Raw genomic sequence first — 8,019 nt, 5'->3', positions numbered from 1 at the left:
CCCTAACTAACCAACACCAACCCCATCCTCAGCCCTAACAAACCATCCCCAACCCCATCCTCAGCCCTAACTAACCAACACCAACCCCATCCTCAGCCATAACTAACCAGTCCCAACCCCATCCTCAGCCCTAACTAACCAACACTAACCCCATCCTCAGCCATAACTAACCAGCCCCAACCCCATCCTCAGCCCTAACTAACCAACCCCAACCCCATCCTCAGCCATAACTAACCAGCCCCAACCCCATCCTCAGCCCTAACTAACCAACCCCAACCCCTTGCTCAGCCCTAACAAACCATCCCCAACCCCATCCTCAGCCCTAACTAACCAACCCCAACCCCATCCTCAGCCCTAACTAACCAACCCCAACCCCATCCTCAGCCCTAACTAACCAACACTAACCCCATCCTCAGCCCTAACTAACCAACCCCAAACCCATCCTCAGCCCTAACTAACCAGCCCCAACCCCATCCCCAGCCCTAACTAACCAGCCCCAACCCCATCCTCAGCCCTAACTAACCAACCCCAACCCCTTCCTCAGCCCTAACAAACCATCCCCAACCCCATCCTCAGCCCTAACTAACCAACACCAACCCCATCCTCAGCCCTAACTAACCAACCCCAACCCCTTCCTCAGCCCTAACAAACCATCCCCAACCCCATCCTCAGCCCTAACTAACCAAAACCAACCCCATCCTCAGCGCTATCTAACCAACCCCAACCCCATCCTCAGCCATAAATAATCAGCCCCAACCCCATCCTCAGCCCTAACTAACCAACCCCATCCTCAGCCTATCTAACCAACCCCAACCCCATCCTCAGCCCTAACTAACCAACACCAACCCCATCCTCAGCCATAACTAACCAGCCCCAACCCCATCCTCAGCCCTAACTATCCAACCCCAACCCCATCCTCAGCCCTAACTAACCAGCCCCAACCCCATCCTCAGCCATAACTAACCAGCCCCAACCCCATCCTCAGCCCTAACTAACCAACCCCAACCCCATCCTCAGCCCTAACTAACCAACACTAAACCCATCCTCAGCCCTAACTAACCAACCCCAACCCCATCCTCAGCCCTAACTAACCAACCCCAACCCCATCCTCAGCCCTAACTAACCAACACCAACCCCATCCTCAGTGCTATCTAACCAACCCCAACCCCATCCTCAGCCCTATCTAACCAACCCCAACCCCATCCTCAGCCCTAACTAACCAACACTAAACCCATCCTCAGCCCTAACTAACCAACCCAAACCCCATCCTCAGCCCTAACTAACCAACACCAACCCCATCCTCAGCCCTAACAAACCATCCACAACCCCGTCCTCAGCCCTAACTAACCAACACCAACCCCATTCTCAGCCATAACTAACCAGCCCCAACCCCATCCTCAGCCCTAACTAACCAACACTAACCCCATCCTCAGCCTAAACTAACCAGCCCCAACCCCATCCTCAGCCCTAACTAACCAACACCAACCCCATCCTCAGCCATAACTAACCAGCCCCAACCCCATCCTCAGCCCTAACTAACCAACACCAACCCCATCCTCAGCGCTATCTAACCAACCCCAACCCCATCCTCAGCCCTAACTAACCAACCCTAACCACATCCTTAGCCCTAACTAACCAGCCCCAACCCCACCCTCAGCCATAACTAACCAGCCCCAACCCCATCCTCAGCCCTAACTAACCAACCCCAACCCCATCCTCAGCCCTAACTAACCAACACTAACCCCATCCTCAGCCCTAACTAACCAACCCCAACCCCATCCTCAGCCCTAACTAACCAACCCCAACCCCATCCTCAGCCCTAACTAACCAACACTAACCCCATCCTCAGCCCTAACTAACCAACCCCAAACCCATCCTCAGCCCTAACTAACCAACCCCAACCCCATCCTCAGCCCTAACTAACCAACACCAACCCCATCCTCAGCCCTAACAAACCATCCCCAACCCCATCCTCAGCCCTAACTAACCAACACCAACCCCATCCTCAGCCATAACTAACCAGCCCCAACCCCATCCTCAGCCCTAACTAACCAACACTAACCCCATCCTCAGCCATAACTAACCAGCCCCAACCCCATCCTCAGCCCTAACTAACCAACCCCAACCCCATCCTCAGCCATAACTAACCAGCCCCAACCCCATCCTCAGCCCTAACTAACCAACCCCAACCCCTTCCTCAGCCCTAACAAACCATCCCCAACCCCATCCTCAGCCCTAACTAACCAACCCCAACCCCATCCTCAGCCCTAACTAACCAACCCCAACCCCATCCTCAGCCCTAACTAACCAACACTAACCCCATCCTCAGCCCTAACTAACCAACCCCAAACCCATCCTCAGCCCTATCTAACCAGCCCCAACCCCATCCCCAGCCCTAACTAACCAGCCCCAACCCCATCCTCAGCCCTAACTAACCAACCCCAACCCCTTCCTCAGCCCTAACAAACCATCCCCAACCCCATCCTCAGCCCTAACTAACCAACACCAACCCCATCCTCAGCCCTAACTAACCAACCCCAACCCCTTCCTCAGCCCTAACAAACCATCCCCAACCCCATCCTCAGCCCTAACTAACCAAAACCAACCCCATCCTCAGCGCTATCTAACCAACCCCAACCCCATCCTCAGCCATAAATAATCAGCCCCAACCCCATCCTCAGCCCTAACTAACCAACCCCATCCTCAGCCTATCTAACTACCCCAACCCCATCCTCAGCCCTAACTAACCAACACCAACCCCATCCTCAGCCATAACTAACCAGCCCCAACCCCATCCTCAGCCCTAACTATCCAACCCCAACCCCATCCTCAGCCCTAACTAACCAGCCCCAACCCCATCCTCAGCCATAACTAACCAGCCCCAACCCCATCCTCAGCCCTAACTAACCAACCCCAACCCCATCCTCAGCCCTAACTAACCAACACTAAACCCATCCTCAGCCCTAACTAACCAACCCCAACCCCATCCTCAGCCCTAACTAACCAACCCCAACCCCATCCTCAGCCCTAACTAACCAACACCAACCCCATCCTCAGAGCTATCTAACCAACCCCAACCCCATCCTCAGCCCTATCTAACCAACCCCAACCCCATCCTCAGCCCTAACTAACCAACACCAACCCCATCCTCAGCCATAACTAACCAGCCCCAACCCCATCCTCAGCCCTAACTAACCAACCCCAACCCCATCCTCGGCCCTAACTAACCAGCCCCAACCCCATCCTCAGCCATAACTAACCAGCCCCAACCCCATCCTCAGCCCTAACTAACCAATCCCAACCCAATCCTCAGCCCTATCTAACCAACCCCAACCCCATCCTCAGCCCTAACTAACCAACACCAACCCCATCCTCAGCCATAACTAACCAGCCCCAACCCCATCCTCAGCCCTAACTAACCAACCCCAACCCCATCCTCAGCCCTAACTAACCAGCCCCAACCCCATCATCAGCCATAACTAACCAGCCCCAACCCCATCCTCAGCCCTAACTAACCAACCCCAACCCCATCCTTAGCCCTAACTAACCAACACTAACCCCATCCTCAGCCCTAACTAACCAACCCCAACCCCATCCTCAGCCCTAACTAACCAACCCCATCCTCAGCCCTAACTAACCAACACCAACCCCATCCTCAGCCCTAACAAACCATCCCCAACCCCATCCTCAGCCCTAACTAACCAACACCAACCCCATCCTCAGCCATAACTAACCAGCCCCAACCCCATCCTCAGCCCTAACTAACCAACCCCAACCCCATCCTCAGCCCTAACTAACCAACACTAACCCCATCCTCAGCCCTAACTAACCAACCCCAACCCCATCCTCAGCCCTAACTAACCAACCCCAACCCCATCCTCAGCCCTAACTAACCAACACTAACCCCATCCTCAGCCCTAACTAACCAACCCCAAACCCATCCTCAGCCCTAACTAACCAACCCCAACCCCATCCTCAGCCCTAATTAACCAACACCAACCCCATCCTCAGCCCTAACAAACCATCCCCAACCCCATCCTCAGCCCTAACTAACCAACACCAACCCCATCCTCAGCCATAACTAACCAGCCCCAACCCCATCCTCAGCCCTAACTAACCAACACTAACCCCATCCTCAGCCATAACTAACCAGCCCCAACCCCATCCTCAGCCCTAACTAACCAACCCCAACCCCATCCTCAGCCATAACTAACCAGCCCCAACCCCATCCTCAGCCCTAACTAACCAACCCCAACCCCTTCCTCAGCCCTAACAAACCATCCCCAACCCCATCCTCAGCCCTAACTAACCAACACCAACCCCATCCTCAGCCCCTAACTAACCAACCCCAACCCCATCCTCAGCCCTAACAAACCAGCCCCAACCCCATCCTCAGCCCTAACTAACCAACCCCAACCCCATCCTCAGCCCTAACTAACCAACCCCAACCCCATCCTCAGCCCTAACTAACCAACACTAACCCCATCCTCAGCCCTAACTAACCAACCCCAAACCCATCCTCAGCCCTAACTAACCAACCCCAACCCCATCCTCAGCCCTAACTAACCAACACCAACCCCATCCTCAGCCCTAACAAACCATCCCCAACCCCATCCTCAGCGCTAACTAACCAACACCAACCCCATCCTCAGCCCTAACTAACCAACACCAACCCCATCCTCAGTGCTATCTAACCAACCCCAACCCCATCCTCAGCCCTATCTAACCAACCCCAACCCCATCCTCAGCCCTAACTAACCAACACCAACCCCATCCTCAGCCATAACTAACCAGCCCCAACCCCATCCTCAGCCCTAACTAACCAACCCCAACCCCATCCTCGGCCCTAACTAACCAGCCCCAACCCCATCCTCAGCCATAACTAACCAGCCCCAACCCCATCCTCAGCCCTAACTAACCAACCCCAACCCCATCCTCAGCCCTATCTAACCAACCCCAACCCCATCCTCAGCCCTAACTAACCAACACCAACCCCATCCTCAGCCATAACTAACCAGCCCCAACCCCATCCTCAGCCCTAACTAACCAACCCCAACCCCATCCTCAGCCCTAACTAACCAGCCCCAACCCCATCATCAGCCATAACTAACCAGCCCCAACCCCATCCTCAGCCCTAACTAACCAACCCCAACCCCATCCTTAGCCCTAACTAACCAACACTAACCCCATCCTCAGCCCTAACTAACCAACCCCAACCCCATCCTCAGCCCTAACTAACCAACCCCATCCTCAGCCCTAACTAACCAACACCAACCCCATCCTCAGCCCTAACAAACCATCCCCAACCCCATCCTCAGCCCTAACTAACCAACACCAACCCCATCCTCAGCCATAACTAACCAGCCCCAACCCCATCCTCAGCCCTAACTAACCAACCCCAACCCCATCCTCAGCCCTAACTAACCAACACTAACCCCATCCTCAGCCCTAACTAACCAACCCCAACCCCATCCTCAGCCCTAACTAACCAACCCCAACCCCATCCTCAGCCCTAACTAACCAACACTAACCCCATCCTCAGCCCTAACTAACCAACCCCAAACCCATCCTCAGCCCTAACTAACCAACCCCAACCCCATCCTCAGCCCTAATTAACCAACACCAACCCCATCCTCAGCCCTAACAAACCATCCCCAACCCCATCCTCAGCCCTAACTAACCAACACCAACCCCATCCTCAGCCATAACTAACCAGCCCCAACCCCATCCTCAGCCCTAACTAACCAACACTAACCCCATCCTCAGCCATAACTAACCAGCCCCAACCCCATCCTCAGCCCTAACTAACCAACCCCAACCCCATCCTCAGCCATAACTAACCAGCCCCAACCCCATCCTCAGCCCTAACTAACCAACCCCAACCCCTTCCTCAGCCCTAACAAACCATCCCCAACCCCATCCTCAGCCCTAACTAACCAACACCAACCCCATCCTCAGCCCTAACTAACCAACCCCAACCCCATCCTCAGCCCTAACAAACCAGCCCCAACCCCATCCTCAGCCCTAACTAACCAACCCCAACCCCATCCTCAGCCCTAACTAACCAACCCCAACCCCATCCTCAGCCCTAACTAACCAACACTAACCCCATCCTCAGCCCTAACTAACCAACCCCAAACCCATCCTCAGCCCTAACTAACCAACCCCAACCCCATCCTCAGCCCTAACTAACCAACACCAACCCCATCCTCAGCCCTAACAAACCATCCCCAACCCCATCCTCAGCGCTAACTAACCAACACCAACCCCATCCTCAGCCATAACTAACCAGCCCCAACCCCATCCCCAACCCTAACTAACCAACACTAACCCCATCCTCAGCCATAACTAACCAGCCCCAACCCCATCCTCAGCCCTAACTAACCAACCCCAACCCCATCCTCAGCCATAACTAACCAGCCCCAACCCCATCCTCAGCCCTAACTAACCAACCCCAACCCCTTCCTCAGCCCTAGCAAACCATCCACAACCCCATCCTCAGCCCTAACTAACCAACACCAACCCCATCCTCAGCCCTAACTAACCAACCCCAACCCCTTCCTCAGCCCTAACAAACCATCCCCAACCCCATCCTCAGCCCTAACTAACCAACACCAACCCCATCCTCAGTGCTATCTAACCAACCCCAACCCCATCCTCAGCCCTATCTAACCAACCCCAACCCCATCCTCAGCCCTAACTAACCAACACCAACCCCATCCTCAGCCATAACTAACCAGCCCCAACCCCATCCCCAGCCCTAACTAACCAACCCCAACCCCATCCTCGGCCCTAACTAACCAGCCCCAACCCATCCTCAGCCATAACTAACCAGCCCCAACACAATCCTCAGCCCTAACTAACCAACCCCAACCCCATCCTCAGCCCTATCTAACCAACCCCAACCTCATCCTCAGCCCTAACTAACCAACACCAACCCCATCCTCAGCCATAACTAACCAGCCCCAACCCCATCCTCAGCCCTAACTAACCAACCCCAACCCCATCCTCAGCCCTAACTAACCAGCCCCAACCCCATCATCAGCCATAACTAACCAGCCCCAACCCCATCCTCAGCCCTAACTAACCAACCCCAACCCCATCCTCAGCCCTAACTAACCAAAACTAACCCCATCCTCAGCCCTAACTAACCAACCCCAACCCCATCCTCAGCCCTAACTAACCAACCCCAACCCCTTCCTCAGCCCTAACTAACCAACACCAACCCCATCCTCAGCCCTAACAAACCATCCCCAACCCCGTCCTCAGCCCTAACTAACCAACACCAACCCCATCCTCAGCCATAACTAACCAGCCCCAACCCCATCCTCAGCCCTAACTAACCAACACCAACCCCATCCTCAGCCATAACTAACCAGCCCCAACCCCATCCTCAGTCCTAACTAACCAACCCCAACCCCATCCTCAGCCATAAATAATCAGCCCCAACCCCATCCTCAGCCCTAACTAACCAACCCCATCCTCAGCCTATCTAACCAACCCCAACCCCATCCTCAGCCCTAACTAACCAACACCAACCCCATCCTCAGCCATAACTAACCAGCCCCAACCCCATCCTCAGCCCTAACTATACAACCCCAACCCCATTCTCAGCCCTAACTAACCAACACTAAACCCATCCTCAGCCCTAACTAACCAACCCCAACCCCATCCTCAGCCCTAACTAACCAACCCCAACCCCATCCTCAGCCCTAACTAACCAACACCAACCCCATCCTCAGTGCTATCTAACCAACCCCAACCCCATCCTCAGCCCTATCTAACCAACCCCAACCCCATCCTCAGCCCTAACTAACCAACACCAACCCCATCCTCAGCCATAACTAACCAGCCCCAACCCCATCCTCAGCCCTAACTAACCAACCCCAACCCCATCCTCGGCCCTAACTAACCAGCCCCAACCCCATCCTCAGCCATAACTAACCAGCCCCAACCCCATCCTCAGCCCTAACTAACCAACCCCAACCCCATCCTCAGCCCTAACTAACCAACCCCAAC

This window comes from Oncorhynchus masou, chromosome 32 (assembly GCF_036934945.1).
Source record: "Oncorhynchus masou masou isolate Uvic2021 chromosome 32, UVic_Omas_1.1, whole genome shotgun sequence".
NCBI classification, from domain to species: Eukaryota; Metazoa; Chordata; class Actinopteri; order Salmoniformes; family Salmonidae; genus Oncorhynchus; species Oncorhynchus masou.
This window is presented reverse-complemented; position numbering follows the sequence as displayed.